This window comes from Danio rerio, chromosome 7 (genome assembly GCF_049306965.1).
Source record: "Danio rerio strain Tuebingen ecotype United States chromosome 7, GRCz12tu, whole genome shotgun sequence".
Lineage (NCBI taxonomy): Eukaryota > Metazoa > Chordata > Actinopteri > Cypriniformes > Danionidae > Danio > Danio rerio.
This window is the reverse complement of record NC_133182.1, coordinates 56,193,493-56,209,939: the sequence shown is the minus strand read 5'-3', so window position 1 is coordinate 56,209,939 and position 16,447 is coordinate 56,193,493. Positions and strand designations below refer to the sequence as shown.

The 16,447-nt window shown below is 36.7% G+C and overlaps 1 protein-coding gene across 8 annotated transcripts in view; it reads left to right on the top strand.

The window, feature by feature from the left end:
• The window catches only part of rnf166 (ring finger protein 166), a 76,588-nt gene that overhangs the window by 41,270 nt on the left and 18,871 nt on the right, over positions 1–16,447 (top strand). Inside the window, exon 4 of one of the 8 annotated variants that reach the window (XR_012382708.1) lies at positions 14,631–16,087. The exons of 4 other annotated variants lie outside the window; for them this stretch is intronic. The gene's annotated coding sequence lies outside the window, so the exon portion shown is untranslated. Of the gene's footprint in view, positions 1–14,604; positions 16,088–16,447 lie in introns of those variants that run through there. 3 more of the 8 variants (XR_012382707.1, XR_012382710.1, XR_012382709.1) reach the window with 3 other exon arrangements.

The window sequence follows — 16,447 nt, the reverse complement described above, 5'->3', positions numbered from 1 at the left end:
AATGCTCTGTTTGCATGATTTGATTAATTTCATCGTATCCAAATACTTTATAATTAATATTTAAAACATTTTCCGGTGTTTATTTATTTTTAGTTTTTTAGAAAATATTTAAAATCTTTTTTTCAAAGAGGCTTTTGAAAAATGAAAGTTTAATATAAATTTGAAACAGTTTGATATAATACCTAATTGTTATAGCTATAGCTTTTGTTAGTTTTATATTGGTTTATTTATTTAATGTGATTTTATTATAGGGCTATCTAATATTTGTAATTCTTTAAATTATTTCAATATAGGGCTATTTTATCTAGATATGACACTATTGTTTTGAGCCTACAACAGTGGACATGAAATTTGTAAAGTTTAATGTCCTACTGTTGTATTCATAAAGTGTATTATCTCTAAAATAAATTAAAACAATAAAAATAAAAGAAAAAAGCCGCTCGCTGCATCAACAGAGCTATGAATGGAGCGCTTTTTTCGGTCTCACACACATACACAGGCATCTAAACGCGCAAAAACACACTTATTAAACTTGACAAAACCTCTTGAAAACCTTTACTGTCTGCTGTGTCTTTATGGTGTAAAGATTATTATGCGTTATTGAAACATCAAAGATGCAGCAAAGAAAGATCATTTTATGCAACAGCCTTACATTTAAAAGAGAAACTTAAGGGCGATCATATGCAAAAAAGACCCCAGCCTATAATTTGTTCCAGATGTTTTCTTTCCCTTATTTATTTATTTGTTTGGCGCATGTACTCGAGTGCGACCGGAAAACTGTGCCCGCCTCTCCTTTCACTCCGCCCCGAAGCCCCGGCTGGCCCTCCTTGGCCCAAGGTATTCGGCGGGCCGAAAAAGGCTGGCCGTTGGCCCCGAGAAAGCCCCGCTTTGGCCCGATTAGGCCCCGGAAGTGACAGTGGAAACGCCACTGGCCTTGGCTCGCCCTGGCTCGCTCGCTTTAGGCGTGATAGTGGAAACGCGGCTATTGTCCTGCTGGAAGATGAATCGTTGACCCAGTCTGAGGTCAAGAGCACTGTGAAGCAGGTTTTCATTCAGGATGTATATGTACATTGCTGCATTCATCTTTTCCTTGATCCTGACTACTCTTCCAGTTCCTGCTGCTGAAAAAATCTTTACAGCATGATGCTGCCACCACCATGCTTCGATGTAGGCATAGTATTTGCCTGGTGATAAGTGGTGCCTGGTTTCCTCTAATCGTAACGCCTGGCATTCACTCCAAAGAGTTCAATTTTAGTCTCATCAGACCAGAGAATTTTGTTTCTTATGGTCTGAAAGTCCTCAGATGTCTTTTGGCAAATTCCAAGAGGGGAGTGACTTCCGTCTGGCCACTCTACCATACAGGCCTGATTGGTGGATTGCTGCACAGATGGTTGTCCTTCTGTAAGGTTCTCTTCTCTCCACAGAAGAACGCTGGAGCTTAGACAGAGTGACCATCGGGTTATTGATCACCTCCCTGACTAAGGCCCTTGAACTCCAATTAAGCTACTGACACATCTCAAGAATGATCAGTAAAAACAGAATGTACCAGAACTCAACTTAGAGCTTCACGGCAAAGGCTGTGAATACTTATGTACATAGGATTTTTCAGGTTTTTGTATTTATATAAATTTGCAACAATTTCAAAAACTATTTTTTCACATTGTCATTATGGCGTATTGTATGTAGAATTTTGAGAAAATGGATGAATTTAATCTATTTTAGAATAAGGCTGTATTATAAAAAAAACAAAATTTTGAAAAAAATGAAGCGCAGCGACGAAGTGGCGCAGTAGGTAGTGCTGTCGCCTCACAAGCAAAAAGGTCGCTGGGTTGCTGGTTCGAACCTCGGCTCGGCTCAGTTGGTGTTTCTGTGTGGAGTTTGCATGCTCTCCCTGCATTCGCGAGGGTTTCCTCCGGGTGCTTCGGTTTCCCCCACAGTCCAAAGACATGTGGTATAGGTGAATTGCGTAGGCTAAATAGTCCGTAGTGTATGAGTGTGTGTATGAATAAGTGTGTGAATGTATCCCAGAGATGGGTTGCAGCCGAAAGGTCATCCGCTGTGTGAAAACGTGCTGGATAAGTTAGCGGCTCATTCAGCTGTGGCCAGCCCAGATTAATAAAGGCACTAAGCCGACAAGAAAATGAATGAATGAATGAATGAAAATAAAGCGCTATGAATATTTTCCCGAGGCATTGTACAAAGCAACTACTAAATGTAAATGTATTTCAAAGTTATTAAAATGAAAGCAGTATTCTGTTCAACACTGCTATTACACAATCAAGCACACGTTTGGATATTAAAGGCAAAGACAAGGGTGTTGTAAAATTAAAAGTTAATTATTATACGTAAGGGTTTAATGACTCTTAGCTCATGAGACAATATATGATAATAGTTTTTTGAGAATGAGACAAACATATTCTTTCATTAATAAAACATTAATGCAAAACTGTGAATGAAAAATGGTCTTTTTGACTAAAAGTAACACAGTGGAAAACAATGCAGAGTTATTTTGAATCTTTTATTTAATCATCTTATAAGGAAAGTCACTTCAGTTCAGACTATAGATTTTTATAACCTGCAAAGTACAGAAAAGCATAAAAATACTCTAAAATGTTTTTGTCTTGCTTCACTCCTTTCTGATTCCACACAAGTTTTTTTCTGTGTGAATTATGATCCAAAACACCTGAGTGAAACTGTATTTGTTCTACTAACTCCTTTCCAAAAATTGAACATAGAGATGAACAGATAATACAGATGAACAAAAACTTTTTTTGTTTTGTTTTTTCCTTCTCAAACTTAAAACAGCATCTGACCATTTTTTTTTTAAGCATAAGGAGTTTGATCGGTGTATTATTCCATTACGCTGCATTATTGACATCTGCAATCTGTTGCTCTCTGTTTACGTAGCACTGTTAGCGCAGTAATTTAGACAATAGACTGTAGACAGAGTAACGTTAACTTTCGGTTATAAAGGTTAAAACGATGCTTGTGTATTTGTGTCGAATTGTAGGCACTTATGGGAGTTATATGGTACGTTTAAATTACTGTCTTTTGCAGACAGCAAGATATATGCTATAGACTAGTTAACCTTAGCATAGGTTTTTGTTCACTTATTAACTCGAAACTCCTCACATGTATTTGGGCACCCAAATAGAAAAGAGTGAGGCTGCTGCTGAGCCATTTCTTTGTCCTCCACCAGCCAAAAAAAAAAAAACTTGCTTAAGTTCTTTGTGGAAGCATTTTACAGTCAGTGGTGCTGCAGATAAAACAAAGTGATACTGTATAATGTGTGCAAAAGTGAAATCAGAAGAGGCAGAGATATTAAACATCTGTCAACATCTTCTAAGCATAATCATTCATTAATTTTCTTTTCGGCTTAGTCCCTTTATTAACCTGGGGTTGCCACAGTGAAATGAACCACCAATTTATCCAGAATATGTTTTACGCAGTGGATGCCCTTCCAGATGCTACCCAGCACTGGGAAACATCCATACACTCTCATTCACATACATACACTACGGACAATTTAGCTTACCCAATTCACCTATATTGCATGTGTTTGGACTATGGGAGAAACCGGAGCACCCAGAGGAAATCCACGCCAACGCAGGGAGAACATGCAAACTCCACACAGAAATGCCAACTGACCCAGCTGAGGCTCGAACCAGTGACCTTCTTGCTGTGGGACGACAGTGCTACCCACTGTGTCACCGCGCCACCTTCTATGTAATGCTTATTCATGTGCACTTAAAGCATTCTCTCCTGGTACTGTCTGCCAACCCCCCACAAGCATCAATCCCATCATCAGCACAGCCATGTTCTGCTAAATATTTCACAAGTACCAAACCATCAACACAGCCACGTTCTGCCCCAGCAAGTCAGTTTCAAACATAAAAAAAGGGTCAATGACGTGACGCTCATTTTTTTGTGTCCATGTCTTTTAAATAAAATCAAGTAGGTTACAGTTTCAAAATAAGCAAATTACTTGCATACAATCTCTATTTTGAGGCCCAAGTCTAATTTTTTGGGTTTAATCCATTTTAAGATAATTTTTAGGGGATTATTGCTAGAATGTCAATGTGGTGTAACAAAAAAAATTGGTACCAAATAGTTTACCTTGTTAAAAAAATGTGAAAGCCTTAATAAAGCATTGTATCGGCTAGTTTGGCATAATTTTACATTAGACATTTAATAGTAAATAAAGGTAAATATAGCACAATTGTTTTAAATATTATAATTAATTTGGGGAATTTTGTCTGTCACCTCAAATTTCTGAAATGTTAAGATAGTGTAACCACCATTTATTGAGCCATTTTGGTAATGTTGTGCACAAGACAGTTAGACAGGAAATTGGATCACAGAGTATAACTTTTGATAAGACTAGTTGCTGCATGCAAAGGTTAGTATTTCTTTTTAAAATGTGAGATACTTTGACCTTTTTAAGGTATGGTCAGCTATTCTTAGATATGCATGTCAAATGGTAAGACCCCAGAAATTAACTGATAATTGTTCAATATTATAAAAATAAGTATTATATTTAAAAGTTACATTTGAAATAGTCCCACCAAGCCCATGTGCTTACATGTTAAATGGTTATACCATTTGACTCATATTGCAAGAGTCTTTCTGTTGGGGGTCAATTTAGTCAAATACCATTAGTTCATGATGCTGATCAAAAATGCGACATAAATTAAACTATTATTTGGAGCTATTTGTGTTCATAGTGTAGATTATCTATTTATTTTTGTTTGAGAAAGTGGTGCGCAATCCACAACCTTACTATTAAAGCTCTGTAAACCTAAGATCAAGTTATTTTACTGCACAACATGAATGTTTTTTTTATGTTAATCCATGTTTATATTCACACAATATAATGTACACACTCTCTCATTCACACACACACACACTCATACACTACAGTCAATTTAGTTTGTCTAATTCACCTATACCGCAAGTCTTTGGACTGTGGGGTAAACTGGAGCTCCCAGAGGAAACCCATGTCAACTCCAAACAGTAAGCCATCCTGGTCCATCTGGGACTCAAACCAGCAAACGTCTTGCTGTGAGACAACTGTGCTAACCACATTAGCCACTGTATCACCCTCCTTTGAAATGTTGTATGTATTTTTTTTCTTCTTGAGAAAGTCTTATTTCTTTTAGTTTGGATAGAATAAAAGCAGTTTTTAAAATGTTTAAACAGTTTTTAAGGTCAATATTGTTAGCCTTCTTAAATACAGAACAAACCACAGTTATTTAATGACTTGGCCAATAAATCTTACTTGCCTAATTAACCCAATTAAATTTTCACTTTAAGCTAAATACTAATGTCTTACAAATTATAGTCAAATAGTATGTGCTGTCATCATGGCAAAGAAATCAGTTGTTAGAATTTAGTCATTTAAACTATTTTGTTTAGAAATGTGTTGACAATAATCTTCTTTCTGTTAAAAAGCCCTTGGGAATTTCTTTTTTAAATAAAAGAAATAATTAACATGGGAAATTAAACAAGGTTGACGAGCCTCTATTGACTGAGCGCACAGCCTTAAGTTTTGGAGGTTTTCATACTTGATGCGCTCGCTGTTGTACTATTATTATTAACAACTGGAGGTGACTCGGAGGAATTTTAATGATGAAAAGTTGATAAGAAGAAGTCAGAAGTTGCTATACAAATGAATTTATTTACAGTTGAAATCAGTTTTTTTACAGCATGTGTGATAATATTTTTTCTTCTGGAGAAAGTCTTATTTGTTTTATTTCGGCTAGAATAAAAGCAGTTTTTAAAAGCCATTTTAAGGTAAATATTATTAGCCCTGTTAAGCTTTTTTCCTCCCGATACAAACCATCGTTATACAATAACTTATCTAATTACCCTAACCTGCCTAGTTACCCTAATTACCCTAGTGAAGCCTTTAAATGTCACTTTAGGCTGTATAGAAGTGTCTTGGAGAATATCTAGTCTATTATTATGTGCTATCATCATGGCAAAGAGAAAATAAATCATTTATTAGAAAAGAGTTATTAAAACTATTATGTGTTGAAAAAATGTGTTAAAAATGTGTTGAAAAAATCTTCTCTATGTTAAACCGAAATTGGGGAAAAAATTACAGGGGAGCTAATTGTTCAGGGGGACTAATAATAATTCTGCATAGTTCTGACAACTGTGTAAAATAAATAGGTTGTGGATAAGTTGTGGATACACTCATGAAAATGTTTTCTATGCTTTGTTGTCAGTCAGTCGTGTATGCTTGCAAAAATTGGCCTTTAATCCCAGCACCAAGGCAACAACGAGAAAGCAGCAGTTCTTACGTACTAGTGTTTTACGTACGGTTTTTGGCAAATTGTTTCTAAATAGCTTAGAAGTAAAATAGTGGATTTTTTCCCCTAATATCATCTACTTATTTTTATTTTACTTAAGCCAACTGAAAAGAAACAGTGATGGAAAAGGGTTTAAATACTAAACATGTTTCTTTAGTTTGTTAATATTCTATTGATGAGGGCCACACATTTAATGTATAGGATGTTATTACTTGGTTTACAAGTTCAGCAACTTGGTTTCATTGTTCTAAACACATTTGTCAATGACAATCCCACCCCCCTCAGATATTGTTCCTCAACTGTCATTACAATATGAGACATGGGTACACCGTTCATGCGCCATGATGATTTCTTGTTGCCAGACATTTTGGTTAGCATTTAAAAAAAAAATTAAAATCACTTCAGCTGAAATTGTTGACTATCATTCTTAATTTGAATTGATTTTAATTGGCAATTTCAAAATCTTTGGCTGTAGAAGCAACACTGCCAAGTGGTGTATGGTTTGTGTCAATTGGTGTAACCAGTATTTTACATAAAAATATAATTATTTACATGGAAATAATGTGAAACTAAAATTAAAACACCTAGTTAAGTGTAATAAAATAGTTTTTTACATAATTTGTCAAAGATTATTTAGAAATCAAAAGTGTTTTTAGCATATGTCTGGCCAAGTATTGCAAAAACTCATTAAAATGTACATTTAGACATAATACGAATAAAATAAATGTTATTGTGGTATTTTAAAATGAAGTATTTATTTCAGTGTGTACATTTGCATATCATCTAGGAGGGGTAAATTATTTAATATTTCACAATTTTTGGCAGTTACACCATTTGACATTTTCAGGTACATTCAGTCTTACTGTTTGTAAAAAATTGTGTAAATGTTATTTTTAATTACATAAAATCAACATGAATACAATCTGTACATTTTAAAATATCTGACGGATGCTTTTAAATCAACTTTATAAAAGATTTTTAAATTTCCCATCTTGCCACACCTGTTTTGTCACTGACCCAAATATAATCTCCTATTCAGGGGTTTATTTAGTTTTATTTAGTTAATTTTAGTTTTTAACTCATTTTTTAACATTGCAAAGAAGTTCTTTCAGAAGAAGAACAGTTCTTTGAAGTATTATTTGTTTTTATTCTGTCTATTCAGTGTCCTTTAACAAGAACGGTGGTGGTGGGGTTCGTAATGTTTGCAATGGTATTTTATTAGTTGTTGGTTTAACCATGGATGAGGTAATGGCTGTTATGTTATTTTCTTTTCAGTGACATTTCATGTTACATGTTCAAAAACATCAACCAATATTGCATATCCATAATTATTATAATGAATATAATTAAAAAATACTTACACTATAAACGTAGTCACTGATGAACCATCACTGATCCACTCTGATGCTTTAATCTAGGCATGCAACAGTCTGGGTGGTACATCTCTTTGGGGCTTCTCCATACCATAACTCTCCCAGATGTAGGAAAGACAGTGGACTCATCAGAGAACAATACATGTTTCACATTGTCCACAGCCCAAGAATTTTACTGAAATTAAAATTGATGTTTGTTTTAGTTTCATTGTCCAACCCCTGTAAAAAGCCAAGAGTACAATTCTTGTTTAAGTTTTTTGTCAGTTTTTACTAAATTGGACAAAATGCTTGAGAACACAATCCCATGAAAGCATCGAATGGAGTCTAATGTTGTACAGATGATCTGATGACAGTGTGCAAATTAAAAAAACAAAGCAGATAATTTCCATACTCAGATAATTTCCTTAACACAATCTACCAAGTGCATCACAATTTAAAATTTCATGGCTTACTTATCAAGGTTCACACAGCATAAATGAACTTAAATTTATAAAATGTAATACTTTTTTTTTTTTTGGTATGGGTCTCGACAGTACATTTTTGTTTCCAGAACTGTTTTAGCATTGATGCAGGATGTTAGTGATTTGGCCCTTAATGTAAAATGCATGTGAGAAAAAATGGTTGAATGCCACAGACATTTATATTGTAGAGTGGGTGGAATTTTCACACAGTCTCTTATGTAAGGTCGACATTTAAGGAGCATTGTGTTTCTATAATATTTTTTGTGCTGGTGTTTTTCATAAAATGTTTTTGTCACTTCCAGAAACTGCAGGTGGAAGGAGAAAGTGAATATTCAGTAAAACTAATTCCATGTCTATATATATGTTCAATGTTCTATCCATTTAAAAAAAAAACACATAATGAAGTGTTTCTTATAATACTGTTTTTCCCTCATAAAATCATTACTTTTATACTTTATTTTTTCAGTTTCTTTGGCTTAGTCCCTATATCCATCAGGGGTCACCACAGCGAAATGAACCGCCAACTTATCCAGCGTATTTTTACACAGCAGATGCCCTTCCAGCTGCAACCCAGTACTGTGAAACGACCAACACACTCATTCACACCCATACACTACGGCCAATTTTTTAAAATTGAATTCGCCTATAGCGTATGTCTTTGTACTGTGGGGGAAACCAGAGCACCTGCATGAAACCCACGCAAACATGGGGAGAACATGCAAACTCCACACAGAAATATCAGCTGACCCAGTGGGGACGCGAACCAGCAACCTTCCTGCTGTGAGGCGACAATGCTACTGAACCAAGTTGTTAGCGTAATAGCTAAGTGGTTAGTGTGCTGACAAATGGTGTGGAAGCACTCTGGGCATCCCAAGTTTGAATCCCGATTTGCGGAACTTTCACAGTCCTACCCGTCCTGTCTGTCCCCCACTTCGCTTCATGTCAAACTAATGTCCTGTCATTTAAGGCAAAAATGCCATACATAAACTTTTTTTTTTTAAATCAGTCAAGTTTAGTGAAGGAAAAATCATGGTTTGGGGTAACATTCTGTAAGGGGGTGTGCGAGAGATCTGCAGAGTGGATGGTAACATCAACAGCCTGAGGTATCAAGACATTTGTGCTGCTCATAACATTATAAACCAGAGGAGAGGGCAAATTCTTCAGCAGGATAGCGCTCCTTCTCATACTTCAGCTTCCGCATCAAAGTTCCTGAAAGTATAGAAAGTCAAGGTGTTTCAGGATTGGCCAGCCCAGTCACTAGATATGAACATTATTTAGCATGTCTGGGGTAAAATGGAGGACGCATTGAAAATGAATCCAAAGAATCTTGATGAACTCGGGGAGTCCTGCAAGAACGCTTTCTTTATCATTCTATATAACTTTATTAATAAGTTATTTGGGGCATCGCAAAGATGTATGGATGCAGGTGTCCAAGCTCATGGTAGTCATGCACAATAATCATTCTTTTTCCACTGCACCATGATTTTATACTCTATATTGTACATTATTTCTGTTAAGTGACAAGACTTTCGACTTGTTTGTTCAAGTCAGACCTTACTGTACTTTTAAAATTAAAAATCAGGGCATGGTCATATTTTATTTTGGTAAAATAAGTGTAATCTGGAGGCCTTTGCTTTTTATATAAACCACTTCTGATACCAAATGATCACCTAGAAGTCAAGTTATTGTTTGATGTTTCTAAAACTTGGATAGGTGATAAGACTTTTGCCAGGTAGTGTATGGGGGAATAGTTGGCCTTTTATTCAGCTGTTGTGACCCCTGATAAATAAGGGGCTAAGCTGAAGGAAAATTAATGAATTTGCATGCAAAATGTCTGTGCAAACTTGTTGCACTGCGCTTTGGTTTCGGAAGCTGTTTCCATTTTGCCTCACTACATTAAAGAACAACCAATCCCACAAGTCTCTGAGACAAAAGCTGCCTTATGACTCATGCTTCTGTGAAGCGCTCAGTGCTCCATGGGACAACAGTCAGACTGCAGTGAAGAACTTTAAAATATGGATCCAGGACGCGTTTCATTCTTTACAGATATTCTTTAGACCCACACACTAGCCGTTGTAAGTGTACTTAGATCTAGAGTTGTTAGACTGATGGCTGACAGATGAAGACAGGCATTGAAAGTTTTGCAGACAGGAATTCAATGAAAGTCCAATTGGAAAGACTCCAGGTTGAGTTATGTGTGTGTGTCTTTCGGGGTTTACTCTTCCTTTGAAGCACAGGAAGAGCGAGAGAAGGATAAGAATTAATTAGCTCTTCAAAGCAGAGCATGTTGATGTATTCCCACTGTGTCTCTCTCCGCCAAAGTCTTGCATCATGGCTATTTATCGTAGCCTTAGTGGAAACATCACACAAATTTTGTAGAACCATGTCACCAATCCAGACCTTTTTGCCACCCTGCAAACATTACATTAGTAAATGCAGAGAGGTATTGTGGCTGTGACACTCTTGACACAATACTGAGTCAGTGGTTCACAATGAGTAAGTTTACATGGACACCAATAATCAGATTTTAATATGATCAATATTCCGATTAAGAGTCTATCATATAAACAGCGATTTTTGATGACCTTAATTTGACTAAAGTCATGATCGAACTAAACAGAAGTCGAATTTAGACATGTGAAGTATGCCGATTTTAGTCCCATTATTGAAATGCAGTACAGACTTGTAAACACAGCAATCAAATTATTAGTGTCATGTATGATTTTTCAAACAGCTGTCACACGGCTGTTTGACACTATTCTCTGCACCTACCGAATCGGTGAAGGACCACGGACACCTGCATCATGAAATACAGAGGTTTTTTCCCTGTACGGCATGCGGTATCAATTTCCATTAAAACTACACTCTTCTAGCTTCCAATATCTTGTTTGTCACGGGGGGGCATGCATGAAGCCGGAGCACCTGGAGGAAATCCACGCCAACACGGGAAGAACATGCAAACTCTACACTGAAAGGCCAAGGCTTAAACCAGCGACTTTCTTGCTGTGAGGTGACAACACTACCTAATGCGCCACCGCATCGCCAAGTTTTAAGTATAATGTTATGATCTAATTATTCCATCTTTTAAATTCAGTGTAGCTTACACCAGTGCTTTTGTCTTTTAAGGGTGTTTTTAATTGTACATTAAATTGTTTGCCATTTGTGGACCATAAATTTAATATGTGAGATTAATTAAAATCTCCACCTATAATAAGCAGACAGAAAGCTGCTTGATGTATTTACATGCATAGCAAAATCTGTATAATCTTAGGGGGAAAAAATCTGCTTGTGAATCATCTGCCTTTTATAAATATATACACTCACCAGCCCCTTTATAAGGTACACTTACTAGTACTGGGTTGGACCCAATGACTGTAAAAAAATATGGACGACGCGACAGTCCCTTTTACCCTTTGAACGCCTTGAGGGCAAAATGCCTGCTTGACGGGCACAAACTGTCGCAAAAGACTGCTGAAATTGGAGCCTTGACATGCGCAGAAGGACTGTCTGATGGAGCCAGAGGAGGAGCCGTGAAAATGAGCGGAGTCGAGCTTCCAACCAAACGCTTTATGTAAAATCAACCACGCCCCCCGAACTTCTCACTCGAATGCCGGTGTCTGCACTATAACAAACGCTCACTGATGTAAATAGAAGCACTTACATTAAAAAAAACACAATAATATACGGTTTAAAAACGGTGTGATGTAAGCTGTTAAACTTTAATAAAAGCAATACATGGTGGACTGCAGAAATAAACGATCTTTTATACACTCTAGCCTGAATATGAGCACAAATAATATATTCTCTTATTGTTATATTTGTTGTTGGTATTTGTTATCTTCATAGGGGTAGAAATAACACTTGTAAAATATGAACAATAACATATAAACAACACATACATTTTTAGAAAGGTTTTTATTTTTAATTAGCCATCAACAGAACCCAAAATATAGCCTACACACCATAACGATTTACCATGCGGGAACAATCGTGCCTTTAGAAGATAAATACAGCAAGATTACTAAATACTGTATCAACAGGATATTATTTACACATCCCAACCCTGCAATTTGTCAATTTGTGCAAAAAAACTTTGCACTATTAATACAATGTCCATCTGCTGCAACATCACTAGTATATTGTTTATTCATTTTCGCTTGAATTGTTCATTTATTCAATTTTTTTGCCTCCGTTTTCATTTGGTTTATTCGATGCCTTCATTATATCTGGCAACGAGGAATTTACATTCATTTTAATGTTAACTGGAGTGTTCAAATAAAACGCCAACAGTAAATGATGTAAATAAATAATATCTAACATTTACAGCTCTATTAGGTTATATTCGATTTCAAGAACCTTATAATGATTTATAACAGCAAATTCAGTAGATTACTTAATAACATGCCAAAACTTAAAATGCAGAGACGTCCTGTAAAGCAAGTTCAAATAACCTTACAGGAGATCAACGTGGAGATTATTATTTAGACACAAAGATTAAATAAATTGTCCTTTATTTAAATAATGGCTATGTATGCTGTTTGCATCTTTATTCAAAGGTTAAACTCAGTGATACACTTTGCGTTCACATAGTAGCATGCGTTTGTTGTAATATCAACAAAAATGGTTGTAATAACGTTAACAAATGTGAGGGTTTTATATAATGAAGATTCAATCGCGCCAGCTCCGGGCAGCAGCGCACATAACCTACTCGCGGCGTCGCGGGCTGATTCCGGCTCGCATGCGGCAGCGCCTGCTCGCTCGGCCACCGCATCTGGCTCAATTGACTCTGGCTGGAATCGGGCTGTGAGTCCAGGCATCCGGAGTAGGTCCAGCAGAGGTAGTCAGTCTGAGGGGTAAGTCTCCGGCAGGCAAGAACTGGCCCCAGTGTATTTTGCTATCTGGGTGACTAGGCGTGTATTAGCAAACTAATGAAGCCCGAAAAAAGCTCTGACCTTAGCGAATAAACAGTGTTCCACCAGATCATGTATGTCAGAAACTGTAGTTTACTGCTGAACTCATTTTGTCATAGTAAAATATCACAGAAATCGAGTAATAACACTTCTTCTGCCGAAGCTCAGACGCCCTTCTTTGAGAAACTGTCAATCACCGCTGTCAATCACGATGACACGCCTAGCATTAAATTACTGCTAAAAACAAACTGTTTACAAAAATGAGGATCTGCACCTATTTCAGCACAATAACCAGTGCCTTAATCGACCAGAACCATCTTTCGGGACATTTTATTGCAAGTGTAATAAATTTTTTTATTTGGGCTCAAGTCTCCTTCATTTACACGGAGAAGGCGGGCTTTATGACTTGTACTGCAGCCAGCCCCCAGGGGGCGATCTAACGGCCGAGACCTTCACTCAAACGCAGGCTTGCGGCACACTTGGTTGGACCCCCTTTTGCCTCCAGAACTGCTTTAATCCTTTGTGACAGATTCAACAAGATACTGGAAATATTCCTCAGAGATATTGGTCCATATTGACATGATAGCATCACGCAGTTGCTGCAGATTTGTCAGCTGCACATCCATGATGCTAATCTCCTGTTCAGCTACATCCCAAAAGTGCTCTGTTGGATTGACTTCTGGAGACTGCTGAGGCCATTTAACTGCAGTAAAATCATTGTCATGTTCAAAAAACTAGTCTCGGATGATTCGCGTGTTATCCTGCTGGAAGTAGCCATCAGAAGATGGTCATAAAGGGATGGACAAGGGCAGCAATAATACTCGGGTAGGCTGTGGCGTTGACATAATGCTCAATTGGTACTAAGGGGCCAGAAGTGTGCCAAGAAAATATCTCCCACACCATTACACCACCACCAGCAGCCTAAACTATTGATACAAGGCAGGATGGATCCATACTTTCATGTTGTTGACACCAAATTCTGACCCCACCATCTAATTGTCACAGCAGAAATGGAGACTCATCAGACCAGGCAACGTTTTTCCAATCTTATATTGTCAAATTTTGGTAAGCCTGTGCAAATTGTAGCCTCAGATTCCTGTTCTTAGCTGACAGGAGTGGCACCCTGTGTGGTCCTCTGTTGCTGTAGCCCATCTGCATCAAGGCTGGACGTGTTGTGTGTTCAGAGATGCTCTTCTGCATACCTTGGTTGCAACGAGTGGTTATTTGAGTTACTGTTGCCTTTCCATCAGCTGAAACCAGTGTTACCATTCTCTGACGTCTGACATCAATAAGGCATTTGCACCCACAGAACTGCTGTCCACTGGATATTTTTCTCTTTTACTGACCATTCTCTGTAAACACTAAAATAGTCACTAAAATAATCCCAGTTGATCAGCAGTTTCTGAAATTCTCAGACCAGCCCGCCTGGCACCAACAACCATGCCTCATTCAAAGTCATTTAAATCCCCTTTCCTCCCTTTTCTGATGCTCTGTTTGAACTGCAGCAGATCGTCTTGACCATGTCTACATGCTTAAATTAATTGAGTTGCTACCATGTGATTGGCTGATTAGAAATTTGCGTTAACAAGCAGTTGGACAGGTGTACCTAAAAAAGTGGCCAGTGAGTGTATACACGATATGCTTATGCAGTTTGAACATAACATTCTGTAGTGCACTTAGTTATTGTTGCAGGTCATATAACGATGTCAGTCATCCCAATGTCAATAAGGAATCTTCTCATTAGTGATATTCAGTCTAAGCCAGCTGTCTTTGCATGTAAAAATTGTATGTATTTTTGGACACATGTATTGTACTAATTTAATTTCTTGATATAAATTAAAATAAAGTTAGATATATGTCAATACAAAGTTTAAAACCCCCTGGAAACCATTGTCACTGTTGTGAACACCACAAAATACAAAGAATATAAAAAGCTTCATGAGTCAGCTGTTTACAACCAACCAAGGTACCTGTATGAGCAAAAAAAAAAAAAAAACACTCTGTGAAATACTAGAATCAACATTAATTCATTGACAAATTCCAAGTAAATATACACGCCAAGTCAGGAAAAGATTTTACAATTTATCTAGTTTTAAGAATTGATTGTGTTTGCAGCATTTTGGATTTTTTATGTTTCCTTTAAGAGTTGGCCAGGTGGAGGTGGAGATTTCAGTGAATGGGCATTTGATGCATACACACTGCCTGATTAAGTAGCAAGATTGTTGTTACTGTCAAAATGACTGTGTTAGAGACATTAAGATCCTATATGCTTGTCTGCTCAAGACTCATTTATTAATCCTGCTATTTCTCAGTCTGTTGAAGTCTTTTTCATGCTGTTTGCTGATGGCTCTTTGCAAGTCAAATATAAAAAGGCTCTTACTGAGCAAGCAAATGTTGTTGCCAGACCATCAGGGTGTTCAAGCTGCATTTAAATGCAGGATTAAAAATACAGTTAAAGTCAAAGTTTTTAGCCCTCCTGTATTACTATTTCTGTTTAACGGAGAATAATTTTTCAACACACTTCTAAATGTAATAGTTTGAATAACTCATTTCTAATTGTTTAGATAATCTAGTAATCTAGTTGATTACTTTTTATCTTTGCCATGATGACATTACATAATTCACAGGAGAGCTAATAGTTTTGACTTCAATTGTGTATTTGGCTCCTGCATCATGATTGATCGCTTAAGGTGCCATAAAATAAAAATCTGGATATACATAAGCGTTAGGGATGTAATGATTCATCATGAGTCGGTTGAAAATTGATTTAAAAATATATGACGATTCAAACCGGTAGAAATGTTGAACAAATCTTGATATTATTTTAAACAGAGGCGGAGCTATGTTTATAGGTGTAAACTCGCTTTACCTGCACATCAGCGGTGAGCAAGAGGTGGAAGTGGAGAAGTGCACTAGATAAAACACAATTTGTGTGCAAATACTGCAAAAAGACGATTACTTACACTAAAAGAATAACGAATATGGTGCTCATAAACTGTCAGCAGTGAAAAAGACTACTGTCACAGACTAGAAAAAAAACTTTTAACAAGCCAAACCAAGGAAGTGGATAATCTGCAGCTCCGCTTGCTCTGATGATCACACGGTGCATCAGTGTTTTCATAGTGAAAGTGTGAAGATGTTTTTCATAATGAAAGAGAAAGTTGTTCTGTTACAGAAGCAGCTGTTTGATTATGTTACCCTCTCCTTTTCAAATTATTTTATGCATATTTAAATAATTTGCTTATTATAATTAAATATTTATAAATGTTGAAGATTATCTCTTTTTAAGTGTGTCACACTGATACTTAAAGTAATGAATTATACAGGTAATATTAATTATTCACCTTCATAATCATGATCAACTCCTGTCTCTACCTTACTACAGTAAA